Source organism: Chrysemys picta, chromosome 3, assembly GCF_011386835.1.
Source record: "Chrysemys picta bellii isolate R12L10 chromosome 3, ASM1138683v2, whole genome shotgun sequence".
In the NCBI taxonomy this organism is placed as follows: domain Eukaryota; kingdom Metazoa; phylum Chordata; order Testudines; family Emydidae; genus Chrysemys; species Chrysemys picta.
The window spans coordinates 30745301-30763384 of NC_088793.1; positions in this window are offsets into that span (position 1 = coordinate 30745301).

Consider the following 18084-nt stretch of genomic DNA (forward strand, 5'->3'; position numbering starts at 1 on the left):
GAGTCAGAGAGTAAGTTGGTGGTAGAGAACCCAGGTCTCCTCACTACCAGTCTAGTGCTCAATCCACTAGGCCATATTGTATTATTGTGTCAACTTCTGCTATGTCTCTTGGGATGATTCAGTTAATGATTTCAGGTTTTGTTTTCTTCTCCCTTTGAAAGAACAATTAACATGATTTAGGCTTTAAATCTCAGCTGTTATAATGGCAACTTGTCTATCAGTGTAGATTTTTCTACAGAATCTATCAGCAGAGCCTGTGAGTGCCTCATATATATTAATGAATTTATCCCCAAGGTAAGGCAGTGTTATCTCCATTAAACTGGCAGTGATCTGATCAACAGGGAGACTAAGTGGCTTCCCCTGGTTTACCCAGAAAGTCTGTTGCAGAATGAGGAACTAGATCCACATCTCCATCCAGTGCCTTTACCACCAGGCCACCTTTCCTCTTACCATGGACCACATTTGGAAGTACATTGGCCCACTGCACAGCTTAGCAAAGTTAATAATTCCTGTTCAGGTGGCATTACAGGTCAAGACTGAGATGCAGTGGCAGCTATGTAAAAGTGCAGATAAATATTGTACAATCTGTCAGCCTCTAAACTCTGCCCTTTAAGTCCCTAATTTTCCCAAGCAACAGTGTTGCCCAGAAACTCAGGCAAAAAATAGAAATTTAGCATTTCCATGTGGCATCAGGTTGTAATGCAGTTGGAACTCACAAACTGAGCAGGATCCTACCTGGCTGGAACACCTCAGAAGCAAACCCTTAAATTTGGGTGATGTTATGTAGCCTGGGAAATGGGACTCTTTTTTTAACCCTCAAGTCAAAGCAAATTAATTCTCCAGCATGGCAGTAGGGGATTCTTTGCTGCTGTAAGTGCCATCTTTTAGGTGGGACAGAAAATAAAGATCCTGACCACTTGTAGTCAATACATGTCCCATGAAACTTTTTGCAAGAGTAGGGGTATTAACCCTGATGTCCTGTAAACTCCCGTTTAGATTATGGATTGATGAGGCCAGATATGGGGTTGAATTGGGAGTTTTAATAAGGCCATTCAGTTAATATGTAACTGGTTAGGAATTCTGTAACTGGGTATTATTTTGTTTGATCCTATATAATCTAAATGTAATTAAACACTAATAGTATGCTTAGCACTGCAGAAAACAGAGGCAGAGATGTCCCCTGCTCATGGAATTTACAGTCTAAATGACTGACAAAACAGAGCAAACTCATGGTGAAGAAGTTTGCTGTTCATTTTTTAAAACATTTTTTTCTTTGTGGGATTTAGAGAAAAAGTGAGTCTTCTGGAGGGATTTAAACAAGCACTGGATGGATTATCTATCTAAGCACATCTAATGTTTTCATCAGCAGTAGCCAGGATTTTTAAAAGTGACTAGTGATCTTGGGTGCTTGAGTTTTTGGACAGTCAACTTGCCACCCTAAAGGGGCTTGATTTTCAGGAAGCAATGAATACACTCTCTCAGCAAATCAGGCCTATTTAGTGTGTGTCAGTTTGGACACCCAAAGATTCAGGCACCCAAAATCACCAGTCCCTTTTGAAAACCTTTGGTCATGGTGGATAGGGTGGAAGCCTTGTGGATGGAGGGAAGCAGTAGATGTTGTATATCTTGATTTTAGTAAGGGTTTTGATACTGTCTCACATGAACTCAAACAAACAAAGGAAACACAACCTAGATGGAACTTCTATAAGGTAGGTGCATAACTGGGAAATTCCCATTCCCAGAGAGTAGTTATCAGTTTGTCCACTGTCAAGCTGGAAGGGCATATTGAGTGAGGTCCCACAGGGATCAGTTCCAGGTCTGGTTCTGTTCAATATCTTCATCAATGATTTAGATAACGGCATAGAGAGTACACTTATAAAGTTTGTGGACAATACCAAGCTGGGAAAGGTTGCAAGTGCTTTGGAGGATAGGATTAAAATTCAAAATGATCTTGACAAACTGAAGAAATGGTCGAAGTAAACAGGAAGAAATTCAATAAGGACAAATACCGAGAATTCCTCTTAGGAAGGAACAATCAATTGCACACATACAAAATAGGAAATGACTGCCTAGGAAGGAGTACTGCAGAAAGGGATCAGGGGGTCATAGTGGATCACAAGCTAAATATGAGTCAACAGAGTAACACTGTTGCAGAAAAAAAAAAAGCCAACATCATTCTGGGATGTATTAGCAGGAGTATTTGTAAGCAAGGCACGAGAAGTAATTCTTCCACTCTACTCCACACTGATTAGGGCTCAATTGGAGTATTGTGTCCAGTTCTGGGTGCCACATTTCAGGAAAGATGTGGACAAATTGGAGAAAGTCCAGAAGAGAGCAACAAAAGATTAAAGAGCTAGAAAACATGACCTCTGAGGGAAGATTGAAAAACTTGGGTTTGTTTATTCTGGAGAAGAGGGAACATGATAACAGTTTGCAAGTACATAAAATGTTGTTACAAGGAGGAGGGAGAAAAATCGTTCTTCTTAACGTCTGAGGATAGGACAAGAAGCAATGGGCTTAAATTGCAGCAAAGGAGGTTTAGATTGGACATAGGAAAAGCTTCCTATCAGGGTGGTTAAGCACTGGAATAAATTGCCTGTCATTGAAGATTTTTAAGAGCAGGTTAGGCAAATACTTGTCAGGGATAGTTTAGATAATACTTAGTGCAGAGGACTGGACTAGATGACCTCGCGAGGTCCCTTCCAGTCCTATGATTCTATGGTGTCCTCTAGATCCTGTTTACATAGTTAAAACTGAGAGGAAGATTGTCCTTGTGATTAAGGCACTAGACTGGGACCCATGAGATATAGGTTCAATTTCAAGCTCTGGTATAGACCTCCTGTGTATCCTTCAGCAAGTCATTTAAACTGACTGTCTCATTTCCCCATCTGTAAAATGGGCATAAGAATACTTCTCCTCTCTCACCTTTAGTCTGTCTTGTCTATTTGGATTGTAACCTCTTTGGGCAGGGACAGACTCCTGTTATGCATATGCACAATGCCTAGCACAAGGAGGCTCTGACACAAGTTTGGACGGATAGGTACTATTACCACTGTAATACAAATAATCATTGATAATGAATTCTGTCTGTTAAAACCTAAACATGCTGCCTCCCTTTATTTTAGCTATTTTTGGGCCCTTCTGCCGCTCTGCAAGGACCTGGCTATAACCAGACTGCAAAACTGTCAACACGTCGTGTTATCACTTGATAAAATTTTGTAGGGAAGACAAGGCTAAAATTAGATTTGCATCCAGCCAGTGCTTAAAGTAATCTGAAACACGTGCCAGTTCCCCTGCCTAGCAATTAATTCTGCTTCCAACCCCCAGATTGAGTCCCCACAACAATTCTAATCCCCACATGGGTTCTGCCTGTCCCCCCACCTAGCTTCACTTCTGCTCCTCCTGCATCTCCTGGGGTTCTTCATCCCAGTCTCCAAGGCCTGGGGGCAGCTGCAGTGGGGTCCCCTTTCCCCCTTTCCATGCTGGATGTTGCAGGGAGGGAGAGGAGAGGAGCAGAGGCACCATCCCATTACTCACAGGTTGGGGGAGCAGAGACAGACTTTGCTGCTGGGCTTTCTGTCCCCTTCTCCCCTCTCCTTTCCTGAGAGAATGGTGTTGGCTCCTTTGGAGAAGGAGACACAGATCTGGCTGCTTGTCCCCAGGAGGTGAGCAAGTAGGCAAAGCAGCCAGTCAGACGGGGATTTCCCCCAGGCATCACTTAATGCACATGCCCCTGAGGGACCTAGCTTGCTTTTTAGAAATTTTATTTCAGGGGTCTATGACCCAGCACACTTTAAGCACTGCCTCCAGCATAACTGTTGCAATCTCACATGTATTCCAGCAACAAATCCTGTTGCTTTGATCCTGGGTTGTAAAGCACTGTACCCATCTAGCTAGGCATCTAGGATTAAATTGGCTGCAGCCACATGAAAGGTGGTAGGAAGTTGTAAGAGGCAAGCAAACATGATATGTTTGACATTTCTCCCCCCCCCCCCCCCCACACACACACTTCTTTGAACAATGAGTATCCAACAGCAACTGTATTAGAAACAGGCTGTTAGTGGATGGGCATAGTCAAATTGTTTAGGATGTTTTAACTCCATGCCCCATCTGAAGAAGAGAATGCAAAGATTTTACCCTTGTACTGAGACTGATCCTCCTGAATTAGACTCATGTCAGAATTTAGGTACCTTCCTCTTCATATTTATGCAGTGCCCATCACCATGGCATCTGAGCGCTCTCTGCTGTGACCCAACAGTGTGTGACTCAAGGTAACAGGCTTCACATACAATTAAGGTTGTCTTAAATAAAAGCAAAGTTTATTGGCATAATAGAAAAAATACAGGGAAAGTCATACAATGAAACTGGTTAAACAAATTGATATTAACTAAGCATGCAATCACAAAAGGTGCTGTTAAAGTGGCTTAAGGAAAATTAACAACTTAACAGGCACAATGACCCATCTTCACAGCAGGTAGTCTCTGATCTTTATCCCCAGCAACAAGCATGGTTCAAGTCCCAAAATGTCTGGGTAGATCAATAGGGGATTTTTTAAACTTTTTTAAATTTTTTTGCTGTATAGGAAAAACAGATTATCTTTCACAAAAATATATGGTTTATCCCATAATCTTTGTAAGTAACAGACCATCTCTTCTTTCAGGCACCTCTTTTCAAAACTGCATAGTTATTAGCCTAAACGACCCACCATCACCTTTGTTCCCCTCTATGGCCCTTAGGTTTGAACATTTCAGCCCTTGCTTCTATAATGATACCTAGCTCTTATACAGTGCTCTTTATCAGTAGGTCTCAAAACACTTTACAAAAGAGGTAGGTGTTACTAATATTAATTTACAGATGGGGAAACTGAGGCACATAGAGGTGACATGACTTGCCCAAGGTCACCCAGCAGACCAGCAGTAAAGCCCAGAATAGAATCCAGGTCACCTGAATCCCAACACAGTATTCTGTCCACTAGGCCACACTGCTTCCCATCTGAGTCATTTTGGGATGTCCCAGCAATGTTTTGTACCTAGTGGGATACCTCCCTTACCTTTATTTCTGCAAATGTAGCCATTTTGGATGCCAGAGAGAAGGGCTACAGTGGGTCTCAATCCCCTGTATTTTACTTCTGTACACAAACAGCTATGCAAGATCTGCTACACATGCAGCCTTTACTGTGGAAAAGGGCACTGCAGTAGAACTTCTCTTTACATTTAGCCTTCCCCTGTGTTTCCAGATGCTTTACTCACACATACATTTGTGGATCCCAAAATATCACTAATAGTGAAATTTAAACAGCAGTAGACAAATTTCACACAGAATGAAATTCACTGCTGTGGATGTGACAAGAGCAAGGCCTTTGCATCACCTGAGTTCCAAGTAAGCCTATTTTTTAGGACTTATGTGGTGACGAGTCCTTGTGCTGGCTCTCTGCATGTGGGTGAATTTTCATCCTATGAAGAAGTCATGGTTGTGTTGATGGCCTGGTCAGCTGGAGGGAACAAAATTGTTTATGAATCTCAGAATTCCAGTTTCATCAGCTGCAGATGGTACCAAGCTATCAGTGGACTTCTCTGAATCATGGGGGCAGGTGATAACAACGTTCTTGTGGTCTGCCCTGTTACGTGCTAAGGCACAACCATCATCATCAAACCAGCATGTGAATGTCGCTCAGCAAAGTCCTGGATTCAACAGCAATGGAAATAGTTACTCTGCAAACAATGACTGCTTCCAGAGTCATCTTACAAGAACTGTAGGCCCAATTCTATCGATTTGTCAACTGAACCTCAAAGGTTTCTCCTGATGTGGAAGTGACTACCTAGCTCACATTACGCAAGACAACAACTAGTTCCTAGTCAATTAAATAGCTATTTCATGGCATTTTTATTCTGCTGTAAAATCCCAGTTGCAATCTATGCTATAGTACTTCAAGGATGTGTTCCTTTGATCAAATCACATAATGCGTAAGAAATAACATCTGGCATAGCATGCAAGTGACCTTAGATATGTTGATTTGAGTGGCCTTCAATTACTGAAGCAGTGCAGGTACTTGATGCAACTAGCATTTTGAAGTGTATGGTTACTTTAATAACATGCTGTTTGATACGTTAAACTATACACCAATACAGCCTGACTTCTGCAGCTATACTAGACACCAAGAAGTTGGACCCTTTCTCTACATATACATTCCACCTTTCATAATACCCCATTGTAAAAGGATCTACTAAATGATAGGTCTCAGGCACCTTTCATCAGAACAAGTTGAAAAGCCAACATGATTAATGAACAATGTAACCAAACTCTATGGAAAATCTAGATATAATCTGCAGTTACTGTGATTACACATATGAGTGGGTAGTATACAAGAAACACATTGATACAGGTACCTGGATTAGTCAGCTGGGGTCTAGTAAATATTCTCTCTCCTTTTCCCTCCTTAAGACTAGACAGATCTCACACTGGACTTCTAAAATTAATGTTTACAATATGAAACATCAAATTGTACTGTACAAAAACCACTTAGATCCAAGATACTAATTTCTGTTCAACATTCTGATTTCTGAAATATAGGGCCAGTTTCTACCTTGTTTTACACCTGGTCATGAACTTAGAGTGAAATTTTAACCATCAGATCTTATATAAGAAAAATTCAACATAACTAAACTTTGGGAGAAAACAAAAGATTTGAAATGACATGCATCAGTCACGTAAGAACTAGGTAGGGTATGAATCTTGAAATCCTTTTCACATGCAAAATTCCCATTTACTTCAATGGGAGTCACAAGCATGCATAGGCAGCGAGATCGGGTACTTGAAAGGAAATTCTGAACTACCTTATCCAATTTTGCAAAGCATTTAAGAATGTACTTAAGTCCATTCCTATGCGGCAAAGCACTTAAATCTATGTTTATTGAGTTGGGGCCCAGGAGAACAGCTTTTCACAGATATGCCAAGATATTATTTTGAAGTTTCCACAATTAGAGGGCCTGATCCAAAACCTTTGAGGTCTTTCTTTTGTTTTTAATAGGCTTTGTATCAGGCCCATAAGGAACAAAAAAGTAAAATGCTTACTCCCCCGGTACACACATATACAAAAGCAAGTCTAACTTGATGTTATCCTCAGCAAATGACATCTTGAAGAGCCCTGAAAAGTACAACTATATAAAGTATGCCACCTTGAAGTCTTTTATAGCATAGCTATGAATAGGTGCAGATGCAAGTGACCTCTTACAGACAAGTTTATCATAGCAGTGTCTTGAAAGAAAAACAGGGAAAGAAATCTAGTCACTTTCCATCCCTGTGTGTGTGTTGCCTTCCAAGCCTCATGTAGATTATTTTGCCCCCCCCCCCCCCCCCACTACTCGCACTTCAAAATAAATACGCCAAATCAAAAGTGAGTAGCCTTTATACTCTATGTGATGGGTTGGATCACAGAACCCCCCTTGGGAGCTGCCAACTGATGTGCCAAGACTACTTCTGCCCCTGCTTTCCAGCCCCGTTAGCTTAGGACCTCAGTGCCCTGCCTGGTTTGAGCCAGACTTGCTAGCCTGCTGCAAACCCAGACCCAGGTCTGAATCACGTCCCCTAACAGCTGTAGGCTTACCTGAAAGCAGCTAACAGAGGTGTTCTTGTCTTTAACACTCAGATGTCCAACTCCCAATGGGGTCTAAACCCAAATAAATCTGTTTTACCCTGTATAAAGCTTATGCAGAGTAAACTCAAATTGTTCGCCTTCTATAACACTGATAGAGAGATATGCACAGCTGTTTGCCCACCCAGGTATTAACACATACTCTGAGTTAATTAATAAGTAAAAAGTGATTTTATTAAATACAGAAAGTATGATTTAAGTGGTTCCAAGTAGTAACAAACAGAACAAAGTAAGTCACCATGCAAAATAAAATAAACCATGCAAATCTACGTCTAATCAAACTGAATACAGATAATTTCACCCTTAGAGATGCTTCAGTAAGTTTTTTCCTCAAACTGGACACCTTCCAGGCCTGGGCACAATTCTTTCCCCTGGCACAGCTCTTGTTCCCGCTCAGGTGGTAACTAGGGGATTCTTCATGATGGTTCTCTTCTTTGTTCTGTTCCACCCCTTTATATATCTTTTGCATAAGGCAGGAATCCTTTGTCCCTCTCTGGGTTCCCATTCAGGTGACATGATCAAATGTCACTGTAAGACTTCAAGCCTTCATGCCTCCCAGCCTGACTCACAGGAAGGCTTGCCTGCAAACAGAGCCATCCAGTCAATTGTCCTGGTTGATGGGAGCCATCAAGATTCCAAACCACCATTAATGGCCCACAATTTGCATAATTACAATAGGCCCTCAGAGTTATATTTCATATTTCTAGTTTCAGATACAAGAGTGATACATTTATAGAAATAGGATGATCACACTCAGTAGATTATAAACTTTGTAATGATACCTTACAAGAGACCTTTTGCATGAAGCATATTCCAGTTACATTATATTCACTTATTAGCATATATTTATAAAATCATATACAGTGCAACGTCACACCCTGTTTTCATGGTGTAACATTCAGGTGATTGCAGGCTCCAGTTTCTGCCTTTTTTTCCTTCCTGGATTCAATAATTTGAAAAAGACAAAACTGAAATTGCATGACAACCTGTGAAGAGAGACCATGAACAATCAAACATTTATATGTCAAAACTAAATGTACATGTTTTATAGTAACATTTGGAGATACTGTAGGTCCAAACTTATTCCTAGTGTAATTCCACTATCTGCAAAACCCTGTATCTCACACTAAGTATCATGGCTTTCCCATAAGTGACTGCTCTGTTGGGATGCCAAAAAGTGAAGCAACGATCAAAATATAATTTCCCTCTTTGTATGCTTGCTCTGCAGTACGTATTTTGCTAACCTAATCAGATGAAGATAAACACCTTGTGATGTATTGTAAGTCTGGCTGAAGTTTTATTTTTGTACTTAGTATGTTGCCAACTCCTACTTGAGAAATGCATTTAATGTTTGCAGTGGTGTAATAGCCATGCTGGTCCCACGATACAAAGGGGAAAAGGCTGGGGAAGTGTTAACCCTTTGGGGTGCAATCCAGACCAGTGAGAGGTTGTCACTTCTTACCTTGAGTGTCTCACAATGCTTTGCTACTGTAGCTCTCTGCCTGGGACACTTACAGTCAGCAACAAGCATACATGTCATACTCTGTGTCTGTGTGCTATGCAGCGAGCCCTGCTTCACCAACTCTGACCCCAGCTGCCTGTCTACAGCTCCATGTTGGCTTCTACCTGCCTGGGTTACAACCAGCAAGGTGACCCCAACACACTCCCAGTCCTGAATTTCCCCAAACTGTGTGCCCTGAAGTATCCAGTCATTTCCATTCAGAGAAATGAAGTTACTCGCCTTGTGCAGTAATGATGGTTCTTCGAGGTGTGTCCCCCTATGGGGGCTCCACTGTTGGTGTGTCTGCATCCCTGCACTACTGATAGAAGAATTTCGGTAGCAGTGTCCGTTAGGCCAGCACATGCACTGTTTCTCCTCGTGCCCTGCCATGAGGGCAGTCAGCGCGCACAGGCTAACCGTCTTTAGTTCCTTCTCTACCGCAGAGTCATTGACAAGTAGAGGGGAGGAGAGTTGGTTGTGGAGCACTGTAACAGGACGGGGCACTCACCGCCACGGTGCCTCCTGCTCGTCAGTCCGGGAATTAGCTCACCCAGCTCAGGAGCGCCCTCCTCTGGCCTATTTCTCCTCTGCCCTTACCTGCTCCTCTGCAGTCACTTTATCTCCACCAGTTCAGGCCCCACGTCCTCCCGGACCATGGTGCCCCTTACCTTGGGGTGCTGCCCCAGGGCACTGTCCCCACACTCTGGGTCTCCCCTCCCAGGGGAACCTCAACCCCCTATACCCACCTTGCCTCAGTGGCTACTGCCAGTTGTTATATAGTCACTTCTCTCAGTGGCAAACTGCAGTGTGAAATGGCTCCTAATCACTGGCAAGGGGGTTGGATCTGCTTCCTTTTCTTGCCCTGGCTGCCTCCCGGCAGCCCTAGTGCCTCCTCCAGCCTTCACTCAGGTGGAGCTACAAATAGTCCATCAGCCTAGGCTCTGGTTCAGAGCCAGGCAGTAAACAAAGTCTCTCAGCTCCAACCTGCACTCAGGTGGGGCTGCAACGAAGTCAGTTAACTCAGGCTTTCCTTCAGCTAGCCTGAGGGAGGGGGGAGACTGCCACCCACTGCTTGGGTGGCAGTGGGGATGCAGGCACTCCCACTGCACTGCATCCTGGCCCAGGGCTCTCGGGGTGGCGGAAGCGTCTGCCACCACATCAGCAGGGATCCAAGACGCAACACGCTGACTCACCCTCTGCCAATGTTGCAGCCAGACAGGGGTCTACTACCCCTGGGACACTTTAACTCTCCCCCTCCAAGGGTACTTGCTGATCCAATGAGGTAAGGTGATCGGCAGGGTCTCAGTTGACAGCAGAAGCTCTGCTGGGCTTGGGCCAGTCATCTGTCTCCTGAGGGGTCGGGTTGTCCAGGAGTCCAGGCCAGTGGTCTGCTTCCTGTAGGGCCAGGTCATCCAGGAGTCCGGGTGGTCTGGGCCAGTCGTCTGCACTCTGTGGGCCTGCTGCCACCTCCCAGCGCGAGTGCTCAGGGGATGCGTCTCTCCCCTCCAGTGGCTGGGCCCCTACTGAGCTTCCAGGTCCTGCCTTTATACTTCCGACCCTGCCCCTTGACCTCTGAGAGTGGAGCTAGGGGTAGGGCTCTGCCCACAAGGGGGTAGAGCCACCCTCTTCCTCTGTGTCGGGCCAGTCCACCTCACTACAAGAACCCACAGGGAAACGCATCTCGAAGAATCATTGTTACTGCACAAGTTGAGTAACAACTTCTTCTCTGAGTAGTATCCCTATGATTAGGGCCCTACAAAGTTCATGGTCATAGGATTTTAAAAACCGTAAATTTCATTATTTCAGCTATTAAAATCTGAAATTTCACGGTGTTGTAATTGTAGGGTTGCTGACCCAAAAAGGAGTTGTGTGTGTGTGGGGGGGGGGGTCCCAAAGTTATTGTAGGGGGGGTTGTGGTACTGCTACCCTTACTTCTGCGCTGCTCCTGGCGGTGGTGCTGCCTTCAAAGCTGGGCAGCTGGAGAGTGGTGGCTTCTGGCCAGGATCCCAGCTCTGAAGGCAGAGCCGCCGCCAGCAGCAGTGCAGAAGTAAGGGTGGCATGGTATGGTATTCCCATCCTTACTTCCACTCTGCTGCTGGCAGGTTGCTGCCTTCAGAGCTGGGCACCTGGCCAGCAGCTGCTGTTCTCTAGCCACCCAGCTCTGAAGGCAACGCAAAAGTAAGGGTGGTAATACCACAACCCCCCGGCAACTCTCTTTTGGGTCAGGACCCTCAATTTGAGAAATCCTGTTCTCCTCCCATTAAATCTCTATAGTATAGGGTAAAAGCATACAAAAGACCAGATTTCATGGGAGGAGACCAGATATCATGGTCCGTGACGTATTTTTCATGGTTATGAATTTGGTAGGGGCCTACCTATGTGTGCTTCACTTTAAGTGATTCCCGAGCAGTATCCCTCTCGGAGGGCTGGGACTTTGGAGTTGGGTCAGTTACAGTTGACAGCATTGTGGAGTTAAAGGTGGCATCATAGGTGGAGTCACCAGTGATGGCATAGTGTTCTGTGAAAGTGTGGACTGACGCCCATGTCACCAGTCTACAGATCTCTGGGACAGGGACATTCTTGAAGGTGGCGAAAGATGAGGAGATCGACCTTGTGGAGTGTGTATGAATAGTATCTGGAGGGGTCATATTGCTAACTTGGTAACATTGTCTGATGTAGTTGGAGTTCCACTTGGAGAGCCCTTGGGCTGATATTTCTGAGTCTTTGGATCTTTCCACAATGGAGAGGAAAAGTCTTGGCGACTTCCTGAAATCCTTCGTCCTATCCAGGTAGAAGGCTAGGGGTCTCTTGATAGCTAGAGTGTGCCATATAGCCTCCCTGTTGTCTCGGTGAGGCGTGGGATAGAATATTGGAAGATGAATTGATTGGTTCATGTGAAACGGGGAGGTTACCTTCAGGATGAATTCTAGAAGCATCCTGAGCATAACCTTGTCCCAAAAGAATACTGTGTCAGGCGGATGTGCCATCAGAGCTGCTATTTCTCCTAGATGAAGTAATCGCTATCAGGAAGGGTGTTTTCATTGAGAGGTACGTAAGCGAACAGGTGGCCATAGGTTCAAAGGGGGGCCTAGTCAAATCTTTCAGTACCAGGTTTAGGTCCTACAAGGGAATAGGCAGTCAGGGTTGTGGGAAAAGATTTACTATATCCCTGAGGCTGGTCTAACGGGGTTAGGTCAAATTTAGCCACATTAGGTCGATTTAAAAATGACTGCGTCCACACAACCAACCCCGTTCCATCAACCTAAGGGGTTCTTAAAATCAACTTCTGTACTCCTCCCCGGCGAGGGGAGTAGCGCTAAAATTGACCTTGCTGGGTCAAATTTGGGGTAGTGCGGATGCAAATCGACGGTATTGGCCTCCGGGAGCTATCCCAGAGTGCTCCATTGTGACTGCTCTGGACAGCACTTTGAACTCCGATGCACTAGCCAGGTACACAGGAAAAGCCCCAGGAACTTTTGAATTGCATTTCCTGTTTGGTCAGTGTGGCGGCAGCACTGGTGACCATGCAGTCCCCCCAGAAAACGAGCTCCTGCATGGAGCGAACGGGAGACACTGGATCTGATTGCTGTGTGGGGAGAAGCATCTGTGCAGGCTGAACTCTGATCAAAAAGAAGAAATGCAAATATATTTGCCAAACTCTCACAGGGCATATTGGACAGAGGCTACAACAGGGACACACAGCAGTGCTGCGTGAAAGTTAAGGAGCTCAGGCAAATGGTTGCTCCGGGTCAGAGCCCCATACATGCTGCTTCTATGACCAGCTGCATGGTATTCTAGGTGGGGACCCTACCACTATCCCACCACTGTCCGTGGACACCTGCAAGGGGGGAGTCTCACACAACAGGGAGAAGGATTTTGCCAATGAGGAAGAGGAGGAGGAGAATGCGCAGCAGGCAAGCGGTGAATCCATTCTCCCAGGCAGCCAGGAACTTTTCTTCACGCTGGAGCCAATACCCTCCCAAGGTGGGATCCCCGACCCTGAAGCCAGAGAAGGCACCTCTGGTGAGTGCACATTTGTAACTACAGTACAGGGTTTAAAAGCAATAGTGTTTAATGTTTGATTTGCTCTGAAGAACTGGGATGCATTCACGGCCAGTACAGCTACTGGAAAGGTCTGTTCACATGTCTGGGGATGGAGCGGGAATCCTCCAGGGACATCTCCATGAAGCTCTCCTGGAGGTACTCTGAAAGCCTTTGCAGAAGGTTTCTGGGGCGGGCTGCCTTATTTCATCCTCCACGGTAGGACACTTTACCATGTCAAGCCAGTAGCAAGTATTCTGGAATCATTGCAGCACAAAACATGGCAACGAATGGTCCTGGGTTTTGGTCACATTCAAGCAACATTTGGTCTATATCTTTCTGTGTTAGCCTCAGTAGAGTGATATCATTCATGGTCACCTGATTGAAATAGGGGAATTTTTGTAAGGGAACAATAAAAGGACCCCGTTCATGCTGGGCTGTTTGCGCTTGGCTAAAAGGGATCATCCCAGAGAATAGACATGCGGCGGGTGGGAGTGGTGAAGGGATCATCCCGGAGAATAGCCACGCAGCAGGGGTAGGGGAGAAGGGATCATCATAGAGAATAGCCATGCAGTGGGGTAGGGGTAGGTGTGTGCTGCACATCCACCTGAAAACCACAGCCCCTCCTTTTAAATGTGAAACCCAACACATTGCTTGCTCTGGGAAAGGAGGGTTCTGCAGCTTGAAAACATTCTCACGTTATGAAGGTGTTAGAAGCCAAACCCGTGTACCCTTTGGCTTACCATAGCTGACTGGAAACTGAATTCTGTTGCCCAGCCATGTGTGATGTGTCACCATACCAGCAGGCGCTCAATATAAAAGGCAAAATGCGACCTTGTACCTAAAGCACGTCTTGTCTGCTGTGAATTGCTTCATTCCCTGTGAAAGAGTCTCCCTTTTGTTCTCAGAAATGTATCATCTTAAATTTTACTCTCCCTTTTTATCTCCCCCCAGGTGCAAGTGTTTATACACTCCCCCTATCATCTCCGTCCCTGAGGTTATCGCAATTAGAAGGTGAAAAAAATTCACTCGCAATGACATGTTTTCCAAGCTAATGCAGTCCTCCCACACTGATAGGGCACAGCTTAATGCATGGAGGTATTCAGTGGCAAAGGCCAGGAAAGAATTAAGTGAGTGCAAAGAGCGGAGGCAGGACACGATGCTGAGGCTAATAGAGGAGCAAACGGATATGATGAAGTATCTGCTGGGGGAGCAAACGGACATGATGAAGCGTCTGTTGGAGCTGCAGGAAAACCAACAAGAGCACAGACCCCCGCTGCATCCACTGTATAGCCGCATGCCCTCCTCCCCAAGTTCCTTATCCGCCTCACCCAGACACCCAAGAACGCAGGGGGGGAGGCTCCGGGCACCCAGCCACTACACTCCAGAGGATGGTCCAAGCAACAGAAGGCTGTCATTCAAACAGTTTGATTGTTTATTGTAGCCACACTAAAAATGTGGCCTTGTCCTTCCCTCCTCCCTCACCGCACCCGGGCTACCTTGTCCGTTATCTAATTTTTTTTTTAATTAATAAAGAAAGAATGCATGGTTTCAAAACAATACTTTATTTCGAAGGAGGGAGGGTGGTTGGCTTACAGGGAATTAAAATCAACAAAAGGGGCAGGTTTGTATCAAGGAGAAACACACACAACTGTCACACCGAAGCTTGGCCAGTCATGAAACTGGCTTTCAAAGCCTCTCTGATGCACAGTGCACTTTGTTGTGCTCTTCTAATCGCCCTGGTGTCTGGGTGCTCAAAATTGGACACCAGGCGATTTGCCTCAAGCTCCCACCCCGCCATAAACATCTCCCCCTTACTCTCACAGATATTATGGAGCACACTGCAAGCAGCAATAACAATGGGAATGTTGTTTGCGCTGAGGTCTGACCTACTTAGCAAACAGCGCCAGCGAGCTTTTAAACGTCCAAAGGCACATTCTACCACCGTTCTGCACTTGCTCAGCCTATAGTAGCCTTACTACTGTCCAGGCTTCCTGTGTAAGGCTTCATGAGCCATGGGAGCAAGGGGTAGGTGGGTCCCCAAGGATAACTATTGGCATTTCAACATCCCCAACGGTAATTTTCTGGTCTGGGAAGTAAGTCCCTTCTTGCAGCTGCTTGAACAGCCTAAATATGCGCGCGTCATGCACCTTTCCCGGCCATCCCACGTTGATGTCGATGAAACTTCCCTTGTGATCCACCAGTGTGTGCAGCCATTGAAAAGTACCCCTTGCGGTTTATGTACTGGTTGGCAAGGTGGTCCAGTGCCAAGATGGGGATATGCGTTCCATCTATCGCCTCACCATAGTTAGGGAACCCCATTGCAGCAAAGCCATCCAGTATGACCTGCACATTTCCCAGAGTCACTACCCTTGATAACAGAACGTCAATGATTGCATTGGCTACTTGGATCACAGCAACCCCCACAGTAGACTTGTCCACTCCAAATTGATTCCCAACTGACTGGTAGCAGTCAGGTGTTGCAAGCTTCCACTGGGCTATCGCCACTCGCTTCTCAACTATCAGGGCAGCTCTCATCTTGGTATTTCTGTGCTTCAGGGTGGGGGAAAGCAACTCCCACAGTTCCAGGAAAGTGGACTTACGCATGTGAAAGTTTCGCAGCCACTGTGAATCATCCCATACCTGCAACACTATGTGGTCCCACCAGTCTGTGCTTGTTTGCCTGGCCCAGAATCAGCGTTCCACTGTATCAACCAGCCCCAGTGCCGCTATGATGTCCCAATTGCCACAGCCCGTGCTTTCAGGAACGTCTGTATCCATGTCCTCATCAAAATCCTCCTTGTGCTGGCGTCTCTTAGCCTGGTTCTGCATATACTCCAGGATAATGCTCAAGGTGTTTACAATGCTCACAACAGCAGCGGAGATGGTGAGCTGAGCGGACTCCATGCTTGCTGTGGTACGGCTTCTGCACAGGTAACCCAGGAAAAAAGGCGCGAAACGATTGTCTGCTGTTGCTTTCATGGAGGAAGGGGAGACTGACGACATGTACCCAAAACCACCCGTGACAATGTTTTTGCCCCATCAGGCATTGGGAGCTTACCCAGAATTCCAATGGACGGCGGAGACTGTGGGAACTGTGGCATAGCTATCCACAGTGCACCGCTCTGTAAGTCAATGCTAGCCACAGTAGTGAGGACGCACTCTGCCGACTTAATGCGCTTAGCATGGACATATACAATCTACTGTATAAAATCGATTTCTAAAAATCGACTTCTATAAAATTGACCTAATTTTGTAGTGTAGACATACCTTTTTAGTGGTCGGGTGTGACAGCACGGAGTATCCCTCTACTAGCTTTTGGGAGGCTGTTGTAACCACCAGGTGGACTCAGAGAGCTAAGAGATAGACTATGTACTGACCCTAAAAAGATCGGGACTAATATCTCAAGGAGAACCACAGGTGTAGGGGAGATCTGTTGGGAGGTACACCAAATATAGAACCTGGACCATTTTTGCAGGTAAGTGCTGCGTGTCGAGGATTTCCTACTGTGTAGCAATACCTCTTGTGTCTCCTTTGAATATGAGTCTCTAGGTGTCGGAACCATGAAGGAGCCAGGCCTTGAGGTGAAGAACCTCCAGGTTGGGATGTAAGATGTGTCATCTGTTCTGTGAGAGAAGGTATAGAGTGGACTGGAGAGAAATTGGCTGGCACATCGCAAGCTGTGACAGGTAAGAGTACCAGGTCTGTCTTGGCCAAGTAGGAGCAATCAGCATGACGTGTGTTACTTCTCTTTTTATTTTCAACAGGACTTTTGACAGTAGAGGAAAAGGAGGGAAGGCATGGAGAAGGTCCCTGCCCCACGGGATAAGGAGAGCGTCACCTAGAGAGTGCTGTCCTATCCCTGCTCTGGAGCCATAGTGTGGAAATTTCTTGTTTAGGTAAGTAGTGAACAAGTTTGTGGTCAGTGTTCCCAACCACCTGAACAAATCGTGAAGTACTACTGGGTCTAGCTCCCACTCGTGGTCATGTGGGAATTTGTGACTGAGACTGCTATCGACAGTGTGTGCCCAGGAGGTAGGCTGCTGGCAGTATGACATTGTGGAAGATACATCAGTTCCACAGTTTCATCACTTCTGCGCAGAGGGAGGGTGACCAAGCTCCCCCTTGTCAATGTATGTAAAACATGCAGGCTACGTTGTCTGTCGGGACTCTTGTGTGATCCTTTCCATCACTGGGAGGAAGTAGGCACAGGCATTCCTGACTGCCCTTAGCTTGAGTATGTTGATGTGAAGGGATATCTCCGTGGGTGACCATTTGCTCTGTGTTGTAAGACCGTTTAGATGTGCCCCCCCACCCTATAAGTGATGCATTAGTGGTGAGAAGCAACAATGCGGGGGGAGGGTGCAAAAAGGGGGTTCCTTTGTAAACTTTGGCTGGGTCTTTCCACCAGTCTAATGAGTTCTTGATCCTGGTGAGTAGTAACATGGGTTTGTCTAGTCTGTCTCTGTTTGGTCTGTAAACTGTGCTGAACCACATCTGGAGGCACCATACATGAAGCCTGGCATGTGGTGGTATGGCTATACCTGTTGCCATGTGCCCCAAGAGTTGTAGGCAGTGTCTGGCTGATATTTGTGGGCTGTTTTGAATAGTCTCCGAGAGTGTAGCCAGAAAGGAGTCTGTAGTGAGGTAGGAGAGCTCTGGCCCATAGTGAGTCGAGGTCCGCGCCTATGAATTCCAGGTGCTGTAACGGAGTAAGGGTTGATTTCTGGGTGTTGATCTGTAGGCCCAGTTCTGTAAACAAGTGCATTACAGCTTTAGTCAGCCTCTTGGAGAGACCTCTGATGAGGCAACCAACCATCCAGATAAAGCTAAATCATGATCCCTTTGGAGCATGTGTGGCCACCACTGAAAGAACCTTCAAAAATACTCT